A 16,611-nucleotide genomic window follows, 5' to 3' on the forward strand; every position below is an offset into this window, starting at 1 on the left:
TGCTGATTACTGTAGCTTTACAGTAAGCCATGGAATTGGAGAGTGTCAGTCCTCTAACCTTGTTCTTCAATATTGTCTTGGCTATTATGCATCTTTTGTCTTTATGTATAAACTTCAGAATCAGCTTGTTGATGTCCCCAAAATAATTGGCAATGACTTTGATTGAGATTCTGTTAAATCTATAAATCAAGTTGGAAAGAACTGAAATCTTGACATAATAGACTCTTCCTATCCATGTACGTGGACTATCTCACAATTTACTTAGATCTTTGATTTCTTTTGTCAGAGTTTTATAGTTTTCCTCATATAGTTCTGGTACACACTTTGTCAGATTTATATCTAAGTACTTCTCGGATTTGATGATAATGTAAAAGGTATTGTGTTTTTAATGTCAAATTCAAATTGTTCATTGCTGGAATATAAGAAGGCAACTGGATTTTGTACATTAACTTCGTATCTTGCAGCTTTGATACAAGTAGTTATTAGTTCCAGATTTTTTGGTTGATTCTTTAAATTTGCAAATAAAGATAGTTTCATTTCTTCTTTTCCAATCCGCAGGCATTTTGTTTCTTTTTCTTGTCTTATTGGATTAAATAGGCACTTCAGTATGAAGTCGAATAGGAGTGGTGAAAGTGGACATCTCTGCCCTGTTTCTGATCTTAGTGGGAAAGCATCTATTCTCTCACTATTAAGTACTTTAGAGGTAGTTTCTCTGTTGATGTCCTTTATCAACTTGAGGGAGTACCCTTCTATTCTCAGTTTGAAAAAGATTTTTGTCATAAATGGGTGTTGGACTTTGTCAAATTGTTTTTATGCATCTATTGATATGATCATATGATTTCTTTAGCCAGTTGATGTCATGAATTTCATTAGTTGCTCTTTGCTAAACGAACCTTGCGTAACTGGAATAAATACCAGTTGGTCATGGTATAAAATTGTTTTTGTGCATTGTGGGATTTGATTTGCTAATATTTAGTTGAAAAAAAAATTTTTTTTTTGCGACTGGGTCTTGCTCTGTCACCCAGACTGGGATGCAGTGGCACAATCATGGTTCAATGCAACCTTGATCACCTGAGTTCGAGAGATCCTTTCACCTAGGCCTCACGAGTATGTAGAACCACAGGCATGTACCACCATGTCCAGCTAAATTTTATTTTTATTTATTTATACTTTTTTGGAGACAGAGTCTTGCTCTGTTGCCCAGGATGGAGTGCAGTGGCACGATCTCAGCTCACTGCAACCTCTGCCTCCCAGGTTCAAGCGATTCTTGTGCCTCAGCCTCCCAAGTAGCTGGGACTATAGGCATGCTCCACCGAAGTCTGGATAATTCTTTGCATTTCAGTAGAGATAGGGTTTTACCATGTTGCCCAGGCTGGTATTGAACGCCTAAGCTCAGGCAATCCACCTGCTTTGGCCTCCCAAAGTGGTCTGATTACAGGCATGAGCCACTGAACCCACGTAAATTTTATTTGTATTGAACAGATGGGGTCTCCCTATGTTGCCTAGGCTGGTCTTGAACTCCTGAGATCAAGCAATCCTCCCGCCTCGACCTCCCAAAGTGCTGGGGTTACAGGAATTAGCCATCGTGGCTGGCCTCAGCTGAAGATTTTTGCATCTACATTCATGAGAGATTTTGATCTGTGCTTTCCCTTTCTTGTAATGTCTTTTGTCTAGTTTGGGTACTGAAATAATCCCAGCTTGACAGAATGTGTAAGGAAGCATTCCCTTTGTTTCTATTTTCTGGAAGAGATTGTAGAGAAGTTGTATAATTTATTCCGTGAATGTTTCTGTTCCGTTTCTTTATTCCTACTATCATTTTGTAATCTGGCTTCCTAGAAGTTGCCTGTTTCAACACTACTCAGTGGTCAGCCAACGGGTGTGGCTCAATCAGCCTCAGGGTTGTGCTCAAATACCTTGAGCCAGTAAGATTTCTACCACTTGCCAATTATCTGTGTGTGGGTTGCAGAACCTACTAAAAGTTTGAGCCAAATCTTTAGTGTCCTTTGTCTTTTTACTTTTTGTCAGATGCTCTTGGGTATTCTTTGAACATGTGTAGTTTGCTAGTTAGCAAGGGATGTGTGGAGAACCCCTATACAGATATCTCATTTCCAGGTCTCCCAAGTGGAACTAACTTTTAGTTAACAAAACTGGGGGTTTCCCCCACCATTTTAAACCTAATTTGATAATTTTAGCTGGCAAAGACACAAATTTTTACTCTCCACTTCTGAGTATTCCTCTGACATCAAATGTCATAGTATCCATGACCAGTCAAAAGCAGGTAAAACTACCACTCTTGTCCACTAAGTTCCCTGGAGGAGGGGTATAGGAAGAACTCCAGACAAGAAGGCCACAGACTCTCACTATTCATACCCAAAACTGCAACAGTTTTTCAAGAATTAATGTTTCTCAATGTGTTGCCCGCTTTGGGTTGATTTCCAGTGCACAGAAGTTGTTGTTTCTGACAAATTTATCCATTTTTATACTTATTTTTTTGTAAAGAGGAGTCATCAACTATTTCCATTTACCATAACTGGAAGTCCTCTATTCATTACAGTATCATAATTTCATGCATCACTTTTTCACTGAGGTAAAATAAATATAACATCAATTTACTATTTTAACCATTTTGAAGTGTACAATTCAGTGGAATTAAGCACATTCATAATTTTGTGCAACCACATCATCATTTTCCATTTCCAGAACTTTTTCATCATGCCAAACAGAAACTCTATATCCATTAAACAGTAACTCCCCATTCCTTTCTCTCCATAGTATTTGGTAAGCTCTAAGCTCTATTCTATTTTGTCTCTATTAATTTGCCTCTATGAGGTACATATATATCACAAATAAGTGAAATTATACATCTGTCCTTTCATTTTTGGCTTATTTCAGTTAGCATAATGTTTTGGAGAGTCAACAACCTTGTACCATGAATCAGTACTTCATTCCTTTTTATGGATAAATAATATTCCACTGTATAGATATATAACATTTTGTTTATTCTTTCTTCATTTAATAGAATTTGGGTTGTTTCCATCTTTTGGCCATTATGATGCTGCAGGAACATTAATCTGTGACTTCTTCTGTGGACATATGTTTTCATTTCTCTTGAGCATATACCTAGTTGTAGAAGTGATAGATTTAATGGTAACTCTATGTTTAACTTTTTAAGGAACTGCCAAACTGTGAAACGCAACTACACAGTTTTCTCTCCCATAAGCAGTGTACAAGGGCTCCAATTACTCCACATCCTCTCCTATATGTTGAGACAGAGTCTCACTCTGTTGCCCAGGCTGGCACAATTTCAGCTCACTGCAACCTCCACCTTCCCTGTTCAAACAATTCCCCTGCCTCAGCCTCCTGAGTAGCTGGGATTACAGTCGTGCACCTCCACACCCAGCTAATTTTTATATTTGTAGTAGGCATAGGGTTTTACCATGTTGGTCAGGCTGGTCTCGAATTCCTGACCTTAAGAGATCCACCCGCCTCGGCCTCCCAAAGTGCTAGGATTACAGGCGTGAGCCACCGAGCCTGGCCACCAATATTTATTTTTAAAATAGCATTATTAAAATATAATTGATATACAAAATACACATATGTACAGTATACAATTTGATAATTTTTGACTTATGAATATACTTGTGAAACAGTACCATAATCAAGATAGTGAATATATTCATCACTCCAAAAAGTTTTTTCATCCCTTTTGTAATCCTTTCTCCCTCCCTACTCCCCTTCTTCCTATCCCCAGGCAACTAACAATCTATTTCTTGCCACTAGAGGTTTGTCTATTTTGTTTAGAGTTTTACATAAATGAAATCATATAGTATATATTCCCTTTTTGTGTGGGTTAATTCACTTAGAAAAATTACTTTCAGCTTCAGCCATATTGTAATATGTGAATAGTTCATCTTTCTATATGGCTGAGTAGTATTCCATTGTATGGATATACTACAGTTTCTCTATTCATTAACCTGTTGATGGACATTTCAGATGTTTCCAATTTGGGGGCTGTTACAAATAAAGCTGTTAGGTATATTCTAGTTCAAGGGTCTGTATGGACATATCCTCTTTTTCTCTTGGGCAAATTCCCAAGAAGAGTGAATGAATCATGTGGTTGGTTTTTGTTCAGCTTTTTAAGCTTTTTAAAGCCAAACTGTTTTTCTACGCAGTTTTACAATTTTATATTCCCACACATAGGGTTCTAATTCCTCTACAACCATGTCAAAACCCAGTGCAGTCCGTTTTAAAAGTTTTATTCCATCTATTTGATGTGTAGTGATATCTCAATGTGTGAGTATATGTTTGTATATGTGTTTTATTGTGTAAATTCCCATAATATAAAATTAACCATTTTAAAGGCAACAATTCAGTGGCATTTAGTACATTCACAATGTTGTAAAACCATCGTCTTTTTTTTTTAATTAATTGAGACAAGGTCTCAGTATACTGCTAAGGTTGGTCTTGAACTCTTGGGCTCAAGCGGTACTCCTGTCTCCACCTCCCAAACTGCTAGGACTACAGGAGTAAGCCATCGTGCCTGGCCAACAATCTTATCTAATTGCAAAAGATTTTCATTACTCCCTGACCATCCCCCACCCAAAATAACCCAGGCCCATGAAACAGGTATTCCCTGGCCACTGGCAACCACCAATCTGCTGTCTCTCTCTGGATTTACCTATTCTGGATATTGCATACAAATGGAATCATACAACGTGTGGCCTTGTGTATTTGGTTGCTTTCACTTGGCATGATATCAAGGCTCATCTGCACTGTAGCATATGTACCACTATTCCTTTTTGTTGGCCAAAAATAATATTCCATTGGATAGATTACACCACAATTTGCTTATTGATCTGTTGATGGACATTTAGTTCTTTCCACCTTTTGGCAATTGTATAATGGTACTACTATAAACATTCATGCATGATATCTGTTTTTAATTATTTAAGGTATATACCTAAGTGGAGAATTTTTTGGTTATATGGTATTTCTATGTTTAACTCTTTCATGTACTGCCAAACTGTTTTCCACACCGTGGCTGAACCACTTTACATACCTACCAGCACCATATGAGAGGTTCCAATATTTCCACATTCTCACTGATTCTTGTTTCTTACTTTTGTTTGTTTTGTTTTATTTCCTTTTTGAGATGAAGTCTTGCTGTCGCCTAGGCTGGAGTGCAATGGCGTGATCTCTGCTCACTGCAACCTCTGTCTCGTGGGCTCAAGTGAGTCTCCTACCTCAGCCTCCCGAGTAGCTGAGATTACAGGTGCCCACCACCATGCCTGGCTAATTTTTTTGGGGGGGGTATTTTTAGTAGACATGGGGTTTCACCATGTTGGCCAGGCTGGCTTTGAACTCCTGACCTCACATGATCCACCTGCCTCAACCTCCCAAAGTGCTGGGATTATAGGAGTGAGCCACTACGCCTAGCCCTTACTTTTGTTTTTTAAACAGCCATCCTAGTGGTTGTGAATTAGTATCTTATTGTCATTTTGATTTTCATTTCCCTGATGGCTAATGATGTTGAACATCATTTCATGTGCTTATAAACCATTTATATAACTTCTTTAGATAAATGTCTATTTTGATTTTTTGTCTATTTTTTAAAATAAGCTTTTTATTGAATTGTAAGTGGTCTTTATATATTCAAGATACAAGTTTCTTATCAAATATATAATTTGAAATATTTCTCTCATTCTATTGGTGGTCTTTTACCTTTTTGGTGGTGTCCCTAGAAGCACAAAAGTTTTAATATTGCCAAAGTCTAATTTATCTAATTTTCTTTTTTTTTTTTTTTTGAGACAGAGTCTCACTCTGTCAGCCAGGCTGGAGTACAGCGGCATGATCTCAGCTCACTGCAACCTCCACCTCCTGGGCTCAAGCAATTCTCCTGCCTCAGCCTCCTGAGTAGCTGGGAATATAGGCGTGTGCCACTACGCCCAGCTAATTTTTTGTGTTTTTAGTAGAGATGTGGTTTCACTATGTTGGTCAGGCTGGTCTCGAACTCCTGACCTCAGGTGATCCTCCCGCCTTGGCCTCCCAAAGTGCTGGGATTACAGGTGTGAGCCACCATGCACGGCCTGTTGCCAGCATGTGTGTGTGTTTTTTCTTTTTTGAGATGGAGTCACACTCTGTCACCCAGGCTGGAATGCAATGGTGTGGTCTCGGCTCACTGCAACCTCTGCCTCCCGGGTTCAAGCAATTCTCCTGCCTCAGCTTCCCGAGCAGCTAGTATTACAGGCACATGCCACCACATCGGCTATTTTTTGTATCTTTGGTAGAGACGGGGTTTCACTATGTTGGCCAGGCTGGTCTCGAACTCCTGACCTCATGATCTGCTTGCCTTGGCCTCCCAAAATGCTGGGATTACAGGCGTGAGCCACCGCACCCAGCTGCCTGTTACTAACTTTTAAGAAACTGTCAAACCGTTTTCTAAGGTGGATTACCATTTTACATGTCCACCATCAGTGTTTGCAAATTCTAGTTGGTGTACGTCCTAAACAGCATTCCATATGGACATCTTTTTTAGTTTTAACAATTGTAATGTGTGTGAAATGGGTGTTTTTGGTTTTAATTTGCATTTCCCTGTTGACTAATGATGTTGGGCATAATTTCATGTGTTTATTTTCACATTCACGTATCTTTTTATGATGTACCTAGGCAAAACTTTTGTTCATTTGTTAAATGGGTCACTTTCTTCTTGTTAGTGAGTTGTAAAAGTTCTGTTAATATCCTGCAAGCAAGTCCCAGTCCTTTGATATATATTTACAATATTGTTCCTCCATGCATTCACTGCATTTTCATTTTATTAAGTGTGTTTCCAAAGAGCAAAAAATTTAAATTTTGATCTTTAAAAAAAGGCCAATTTATTATATTTTCTTTTATGATTCACTTTTTTTTTTTTTTTTTTGAGACAGTGTCTCGCTCTGTTGCCCAGGCTAGAGTGCAATGGCACAATCTTGGCTCACTGCAATCTCTGCCTCACTGGCTCAGGGGATCTTCCAACCTCAGCCTTCCAAGTAGCTGGGACTACAAAGGCATGCCACCACGCCTAGCTAAATTTTTGTATTTTTTGTAAAGATGGGGTTTCACCACGTTGCCCAGGCTGGTTTCAAACTCCTGGGCTCAAGTGATCCACCGACCTCAGCCTCCAAAGTGCTGGGATTACAGGCATGCGCCACCATACCCAGCTGATTCATACTTTTAAAATACTAAGAACAGGCCAGATGTGGTAATCCTAGCATTTAGGAGGCCAAAGTGGGTGGATTACTTGATGTCAGGAGTTCGAGACCAGCCTGGCCAACACAGCAAAACCCCGTCTCTACTAAAATGCAAAAATTAGCCGGGTGTGGTGGCGCATGCCTGTAATCCCAGCTACTTGGGAGGCAGAGGCAGGAGAATTGCTTGAATTCGGGAGGCGGAGGTTGCAGTGAGCCAAGATCAGGCCACTGCACTCCAGCCTGGGCAACAGAGCAAAGACTCCATCTGCAAACAAAACAAAACAAAACACACATGGACACAGAGAGGGGAACATCACACACTGGGGCCTGGTGGGGGTTGGGGGGCAAGGGGAGGGATAGCATTAGGAGAAATACCTAATGCACGTGGGGCTTAAAACCTAGATGACGGGTTGATGAGTACAGCAACCCACCATGGCACATATATACTTATATAACAAATCTGCACGTTCTGTACATGTATCCCATAACTTAAAGTATAATAAAAAAATTAAAAATAAAACTAAGAAAAATTTTCCCATTTCTAGATTGCAAAGATTTTTCTCCTGGTCTTTTTTTTTTTTTTTTTTTTCTTCTCAGCGATTTACAGTGTGAGGCTTTAGGTTTAAGTTTATAGTTCATTTTGAGTTTTTTTTCTTCAATATAAGATGGAATTAATAATAATTTCTCCCCCATTTTGGCAGTCAATTATATCAACATTTTATTGAAAGGACTCTCCAGCCAGGCATGGTGGCTAACACCCATAATCCCAGCACTTTGGAAGGCCAAGCCAGGTGGATCACTTGAGGCCAGGAGTTTGAGACCAGCCTGGCCAACACGGTGAAACCTCATCTCTATTAAAAATGCAAAAATTAGCCAGGCATAGTGGCACCTGCCTGTAATCCAAGCTACTCAGGAGTCTGAGGCACGAGAATTGCTTGAACCCAGGAGGCGGAAGTTGCAGTGATGTAAGACTGTGCCACTGCATTGCAGCCTGGGTGACAGAGTGTGACTGTTTCAAAAATAAATAAATAAAAGACTCTATGCCCTCACTAAATTATCTCGGCATCCTTGGTGAAAATCAGTTAATTATATATGTGTGTGCCAGGCCTATTTTAAGATTGGATTCTGTTCCATTGTTCCACGGGCCTTTCATTTTGTCAATAACAAATAGTTATGATTATAACGTGAAGTCTTGAAATCTGGATAGGTTCTCCAATTTTATCATTTTAAAAGTAGGATTGTCTATCATTGCTTGTTTGCTTTTGTGCATTTTCACATTGATTTTACCATCAGCTTTTCATATTCTCTCAAAATGGTCTACTAAAATTTTAATTGAAATTGTATTAGTTTTATTAATCAATTTCATTAGAAGCAACATGTCAACAATCTTGAGTGCTGTAATTCATGAACATGGTATATCTATTAAATTCAGTCATTTAAAAATTCTCTCATCAGTGTTTTATAGTATTCTGGGTAGAGACTGTAGATGTATTTTGTTATATTTATTCCTATTATTCTTTTGATGAAGTTTTAAAAAAATACCAATTGTTTGCTACTAGTATATAAAATATTCAACTCATTTTATATTAACCTTATATTCTTTAACATTGTTAATTCATTCATTTGTTCTAGTAGTTGCTTTTGCAGAGGGACTGTTTACTTTGTCCTTTAGGATCTTTATACATATTATTGCTGTTATTCTTTTGCCCTAATGCAATGTCTACAGCATTTGTTACAATGTTAAATATAAATGGTGAAAGAGGTCATTAGGTCATTCTTTCCATGTTTTTATTTTATTTTATTTTATTTTTTTTTTGGAGACGGAGTCTCTGTCGCCCAGGCTGGAGTGCAGTGGCGCAATATAGGCGCACTGCAAGCTCCGCCTCCCGGGTTCACGCCATTCTCCTGCCTCAGCCTTCCGAGTAGCTGGGACGACAGGCGCCGGCCACAGCGCCTGGCTAAAATTTTGTATTTTTAGTACAGAGGGTTTCACCATGGTCTTGATCTCCTGACTTCGTGATCTGCCTGCCTCGGCCTCCCAAACTGCTAGGATTACAGGCGTGAGCCACCGCGCCCGGCCCATTCTTTCCATGTTTCTAATCCTTGGGGTAATATATTCCATCTTTCATTGCTATGTATGATGTTAATTGGGGGTTTTCCAGTATATACCCCTTTTCAGGTTAAGAAGTTCGCTATTATTCCAAGTTTACTGAGTTTATATAATGAATGCATGTTTAATTTTGTCTATTGCTTTCTCTTTTATCTCAATCATTTAGGTAGGTACATGTTTATTTTGTTTTTCTTTTCAAATAATCAGATACTGGTTTTGTCAGTTTTCTCTCATCTGTTTTTTGGGTGATGGGTTTCTGTTCTTATCTTTATTCCTTCTTCCTTCTACTTAGTTTAGGTTCAATTTGCTTTTCCTAGTCTAGCTTCTTAAAATCTCAGGTCATTAATTTTAGAGCTTTGTTTTCTAATTTAAGAAATTGAAATGGGCTCACACCTGTAATCCTAGCATTTAGGGAGGCCGAGGCAGGCTGATCACTTGAGGTCAGGAATTTGAGACCAGCCTGTCCAACATGGCGAAACCCCATCTCTACTAAAAATGCAAAAATCAGCTGGGCGTGGTGGTGCATGCCTGTGATTCAGGCTACTCGGGAGGCTGAGGCAGGAGAATTGCTTGAACCTGGGAGGCGGAGGTTGCAATGAGCTGAGATCATGCCACTTCATTCCAATCTGGGCAACAGAGCAAGAGACTCCGTCTCAAATAAAAAAAAAGAAAAAAAAAAAAAAGAAATTGAAGCTATGTCACCCTTTAAGCACTGCTTTATCTACATTCCTCAAATTTTGATCTGTTGTATTCTCATTATCACTCCCTTCAAAGTATTTTCTAATTTCCTTTTTGCTTTCTTCTTTGTCCTGTTTTTTATTTGGTGGGGGTGTTAAGTTTCAAAATATTTGGTATTTTCCTATCTTGTCATTGATTTTTAATTCTGTTGTGGTAAGAGAACAAACTGCATAATTTCATTCCTTTTAAATTTGTTGTTTTGTTTTATTGTCTATCATATGGTCTCTCTTTGAGAATATACCATGTGAACCCCCAAAAAATACGTATTTAGCAGTTATTTAGGTATAGTATTCCAAATGTATCCATTAGATCAAATCGGTTCAAATCTTCTATGTCTTTACAGATTTTTTTTTTTAGTTGTTCTATCAATTACTGAGAAGGAGGTGTTAAAATCTTCTACCATGATCTCAATTTCTGCTTCATGTATGTTTAAGTTGCTGTTACACAGGCATCTGTGATTATGTTTTCTCAAATTGTGCCTTTTATCATGATGAAATATCACTCTTTACCTCCGATAATACTCTCAATCTTAAAAGCGATTTCATCTGATGTTAATATAGGTGCTTCCTCTTTTTATGCTGTTTACCTGGTATAGTTTTGTCTATTCATTTACTTCCAACATATTTGTATTTTTAGGCCTAAGATAAATCTTTTGTAGGAAGTATAGTATGTTCTTTCATTTATATCTGCTCTAACAATCTACCTTTACAGTTTAGTATTTAGATGTTTAATATTTAATGTGATTATTGTTATCACTGAATTTCATTTAATAATTTTATTACTTGGCTCTATTATCTCTATGTGCTGTTGCAGTAGTTCCTGTTGTTCTTTCTTTCCTCTTTTTTTTTTTTTGAGATTGAGTCTTGCTCTGTCACCCAGGCTGGCGTGCAGTGGTGTGACCTCGGCTCACTGCAACCTCTGCCTCCCAGGTTCAAGTGATTCTCCTGCCTCAGCCTCCCGAGTAGCTGGGATTACAGGCATGCACCACCATGCCTGGCTAATTTTTGTATATTCACTAGAGATGGGGTTTTACTGTGTTGTCCAGGCTGGTCTCAAACTCCTGACCTCAAGCGATCCACCCGCCTCGGCCTCCCAAAGTGCTGGAATGACAGGCGTGAGCTACCTCTTTTCTACTTTTAAGAAAGATAATTTAAATACTCCTTAGTATGGCATTTTAACAATTCTATTGGCTCATGAACTGTACCTCTTTGTATTTTATTTTTAGCGATTTCTGTAAGGATCACAATATACATCTCTAATCTTTCAGAGTTCAAGCAGAACACTATATCTCTTCTCTTCATGTAAAATATATACACCTTGTAAGCATATAGGTCCCTTTAATCACCTGCCCCCTTGCCACATACCATACATTGTTATAGTTTTATGTATTTTATAGTAGTCGTATAAATTACTTTTATTGTATATTAACAATGTAAATATGTATTAATCTACATACACTGAAAACTCCAAAACTCCAATGTTATAATTTTGTTTTAAATACCCAAAGGTCATTTTAAAGGACTTAAGAGGATAAAAATAGTCTTTTATTTTTATCCAGATATTTACCATTTCTGATGTTCTTCCTTTGCTCCTGAAGATCCAAGTTTTCTCTTAGTATCATTTCCTGTTCACTTGAAGAACTTCCATTATCATTTCTTGTAGTATAGGTCTGCTGGAGACAAATTTCTCTTAGTTTCCCATTTGTAAAATTGTCTTAATTTTGCCATCATTTCTGAAGGATACTTCCACTGGACACAGAATTCTGGAATGACTGATTTATTGTTTCAGGTTTTAAGATGATTTATACTGTCTTCTGGCCTCTACGTTTCCTGACGAAAAAATGTTGGTCTTCAAATTATTGTTCTTTGGTATGTAAAGCAAACATTTCTCTGTCTGCTTTCATAATTTTTTCTTTATCTTAGGTTTCAGATTATAAGTGTGTCTAGGCCTGCTTTTCTAAGAATAGTACTCATGGTTCTAAACTGCACCTCAATATGCCTCATCCCTTGATTGTGTCAGGTCAAATATATTGATCCTTTAAATCTGGCCCTCCCTTACTATCTTCACTCATAAGCTGTCAAGGTTGATGTTCAGAACTGCTGACTTACTGGTTAATGTTTTATAATTCATTTGGGTCACTGGAGCTCCTTGCAATACTTTTGTTCTCCCAAAGAACCATTTCAAATAAAAAAAAAAATGCATGCAAGGGTGATATACATTAAGATAGAAAATAATTGGTAGCTATACAGGACATAAATAATTAATTCTTTCTAGAAGGTACTACCTCAAATACTTTTAAAAGTGAACCCAGAGAGGCAATGTTTTTAAAATGAGTTTAAATATAAATATCTCAATTTTAAAAATAAGAGATCAGGTACAACAGTTATTTATTGGGATGATTTCACCAATTAGACAAAAAATAATAATTGTCCCATCCTGCTGAAGTTTTCAGAGGCCTGGTCAGTCAATAAATATGAACTCTTTCTGCTCAGGAATACTCAGTATATTGGTCAAACTAGCAGAAATAGTTTACGTGTTCTTAGTAAATAATCCGATATATTTATATAATGAAGATCAAACACTAGAGATGCTCAAGCTAATGGCCTTTCAGATTTGGATAGCATGTTGTTTTTCCCTCTAATGGCCACTTCTCATGGATATATAATTTTTAATCATATCAACAAATTCCTTTATAAAACAACTAATCCTAACTGTATGTAATATTGTTCCACAACTCTTAGAATAGTTCTCTTGGGAGCCGCTCAAGAATACAACCATGTTGTCAAACTTTAGCGTGACTTGAAAATTCTTCACCTCATTTTCATCCCAGAAACATTTTGCTTCTTTTTTCCTTTGTGTACATATTGTTATGTTATATTAGGCATTATTATTTCATTTTCCATATAAACATTTTAAACTTTTGTATAAAGTTTATGTTAGGCATTACTATTTCATTTTCCATATAAACATTCTAAACTTTTGTATAAGATGTAAGAATAGTTTTCTAGTTGCAACAAAATAATAATTTTGCTTTAGAATATAAGCCTGCTTATAATCAACTGAGACAATTAGGATTTATGGTACACATTTCAAAAATGTTGAAGAGGAAGTGGTGTTAACAACCATGAATGTATTTAAGGATTTTATTTTAGCTAATTTATACCAGTCAGTCGCATAAACACACAGATTGTAATGTTTTAGTTGTTAAATCCAATGGATCTCACCCACATAAACGATGTTCAACAATGGCCAATATTGTCTTTTTCTTCCCCATAAATCTCCCAAGTTGGAAAGATAAAAAGAAGAAGACAAAACTATGCAATTTTCATGAAAATAGAAAGTAAACAACACCACATCCTGTACAGAATCCTGGGGCCTTAGAATCCTCATGGAAATACAGTTGCCAGTGATGCTAACCAGAGTGAAGGTTTTTCCAGATATAAGCAGCATCCACTTTATACTTTTGGAGAGAGGGAGGTATTATGGCTTCCTGACTCCTCCTCCTGAATAGACAGAAGACCAGTGAGGAAGAATAAGATTTTAAAAACTGACAAGTATAGATTTAGAAATTTAGTATGCAGTAAAGGGCTTATCTCAGAAGACTAGAGGAAAAATGGACTTTTAAATAAATAATGTTGGGATAACTAGATAGCTATTTGGAAAATGATATATCTGGATCAATTTTGCATACTATACATATGCATACACCCCAAGTAGACCTAAGTTCTAAATGTAAAGTATGAAATGATACCAAGAGTGAAAGAAAACATATATTAATTTCTTTATAACTTAGGTATTGAGAAAGACTTTATATAAACGACTCAAACTCCAGATTCATTAAAAGAAAATATTGACAAATCTGTTACATAAAAATGAAAAACTTCTGCATGGCAAAAAACATCGTAAGTAAAGTCCAAAGACAAATGATAAGCAGGGAGGAAATACTTGCAACATAAACTACAGGTAAAAGGCTAATATTCCTAATATATAAAGAACTCTTAGATAACCAATTAAAAACTCTAAAATCCCAACAGAAAAACAGGCAAAAAAATTAAACAGATGATTCAGAAAAATAATATGAAATGGCTCTTAAACATATGAAAATACATTCAGCTTCACTTTCATGAGGCAAATGCAAATTAAAACTACACTAAGATACCATTTCTCACCTTTAGACCAGTAAAAACTCCAAAGTTTGACAATTACTCTGTTGGTGCAGCTGTGAGGAAATAGGAACTTAACCATTGCTGGCAGGATATAAAATACTATAATCTCTATAGGGAAGAATTTGGCAATGTCAAACAAAACTACAAAGGTGTTTATCCTTCGATTTAACAATTCAATTTCTGGAATTTACCCTGACTATACAACTCTAAATGTATAAAAATATGTATGTACAAAGTGATGAATTGCAGCATTATTTGTAATTGCAAAACACAGGAAAAACACATAAATGCTTTTACATTAGTAGTTTAAACTACGGACACCCACACACTGTACATCACAAATTATGTAGCTGTAAAAAAAAAAAAAAAAGAAGATCTCTATGAACTGATAAAAATATATCCAGGATATATTAGCCAAAAATCAAATAAATCAAAACTATAAAAAAGTACATAGAGTAGCTGTCTTTTCTGAAAGACATAAGAAGAATATATAATTACATACGAAGATATACATATTTTCGCACACACACAGAATGAAAACCAAGAAGCAAAACAAACAAACAAACCCTCTAGAGGAATGACAACGAGAAATGAAAAAAACTAGTTATCTAAAGCAGGTGAGTGAAAGAGGGACAGAAGAGGGAATGACAGTTCATTGATTATATATTTTTGTACAGTTTTTATTTAAGAACATTTAAGAGTAAATGATATAATTAATTTTTTTTTAATTTAAAAGAACAGGGACGTCAGATGCAGTGGCTGATACTTGTAATCCTAAGCACTTTGCAAGGCTGAGGTGGGCGGATTGCTTGAGCCAAGGAGTTCAAGACCAGCCTGGGCAATATGGTGAAACCTTGTCCCTACGAAAACAACCTGAGTGTGGTGGCATGTGCCTGTAGTCTCAGTTACTTGGGAGTCTGAGATAGGAGGATCAGCTGAGCCCACTAAGTGAGGGCAGCAGTAAGCTCCGTTGCACTCCAGCCTGGGCAACGAAGTGAGACCCTATCTCAGAAAAGAAAGAAAAGAAAAGAAAAGAAAAGAAAAGAAAATTAAAGAAAAGAAAAGAGAAAAGAAAAGAAAAGAAAAGAAAGAAGGAAGGAAGGAAGGAAGGAAGGAAGGAAGGAAGGAAGGAAGGAAGGAAGGAAGGAAAGAAGGAGGGAAGGAAGGAAGGAAGGAAGGAAGGAAGGAAAGAAGGAAGGAAGGAGAGGGGAGGAGAGGAGGAGAGGAAGAGAGGAGGAGAGGAGAGAGGACAGAGGACAGAGGAGAGGAGAAGGCTGGGTGCAGTGGCTCATGCCTGTATTCCCAGCACTTTGGGAGGTTGAGGTGGGCCAATCACTTCAGGTTGGGAGTTCGAGACCAGCCTAGCCAACATGGTGAAACTGTGTCTCTACTAAAAAATATAAAAATTAGCTGGGCATGGTGGCATGTGCCTGTAATCCCAGCTACTTGAGAGGCTGAGGCAAGAGAATCACTTGAACCTGGGAGGCGGAGGTTGCAGTGAGCTGAGATTGCGCCATTGCAGTCCAGCCTGGGCGACAAGAGTGAAGCTCCATCTTAAAAAAAAAAAAAAAAAAAAAAAGAATGGGGAAAACCTAAAGGTGAATACCTGAAGAAACAAATAAATATAACGATTTTTGAATAAATAATACAGCCATGTAGAACAAGGAAAATAACTAATCCAAATAATTTCTGAATACAGTGTTTGAAGTATATACCTTTCACTGGAAAATAAAGAGAAATGCAAAAATTTCTTGAGCTCTACTTTAAAAGTCTATTGTTTGTAATGACATTGGAGCAGCATTTTTGTATGATTTTGTCTTTGTTGCAGCATTAAGCAAATGAGTAAACATATAAAATGCTCTTGGGGAGCCAGAGTACCTCACTGGCAGAGAAGGAACACACAAATACAAAACTGGGGAAGACAAGACAGAATCCTCTCATTTTAGACTGGAATAAGACTTATTATAAGCTGGCACAGTGGCTCTTGCTTGTAATCCTAGCACTCTGGGAAGCCTAGGTGACAGAATCACTTGAGGCCAGGAATTTGAGACTGTCTCTATTATAATAAGTAAATTAAAGAGGCAATAAAATATTACATTTTTTTAAAGTTATCAACACATCACACTTCTTCAGTTTAAAAAAAAGGCACAACAGAATACAATTTAACAAATGTTAAATGAGCCTATTAACTGTAAAAATCCTCTGATTCCTGAATCATAGATAGGAAAAATTTGTATACTTTAGTGAAAGTATTCACTATTTCTGGTGAAGATAGGATATGAGGGAATAAGTTTAAGGTAAAAATGTGATAGCAATGTATGTAGAGCTTTATAAAGGGAAACCTCTCCAGTTATAGAATTGTGAAACCCAA

The 16,611-nt window shown here is 37.1% G+C and overlaps 1 protein-coding gene across 26 annotated transcripts in view; it reads right to left on the reverse strand.

The window, feature by feature from the left end:
- Positions 1-16,611, reverse strand: part of LOC105493186 (bromodomain adjacent to zinc finger domain 2B) — a 412,599-nt gene that overhangs the window by 359,246 nt on the left and 36,742 nt on the right. For 22 of the 26 annotated variants that reach the window (XM_024796394.2, XM_011760666.3, XM_071072837.1 and 19 more), the window contains exon 3: positions 11,641-11,743. The exons of 1 other annotated variant lie outside the window; for it this stretch is intronic. The gene's annotated coding sequence lies outside the window, so the exon portion shown is untranslated. Of the gene's footprint in view, positions 1-11,640; positions 11,747-16,611 lie in introns of all 26 variants that reach the window. 3 more of the 26 variants (XM_011760670.3, XM_071072831.1, XM_011760668.3) reach the window with 1 other exon arrangement.

The sequence above is a fragment of the Macaca nemestrina genome, chromosome 11 (genome assembly GCF_043159975.1).
Source record: "Macaca nemestrina isolate mMacNem1 chromosome 11, mMacNem.hap1, whole genome shotgun sequence".
Taxonomy (NCBI): Eukaryota; Metazoa; Chordata; class Mammalia; order Primates; family Cercopithecidae; genus Macaca; species Macaca nemestrina.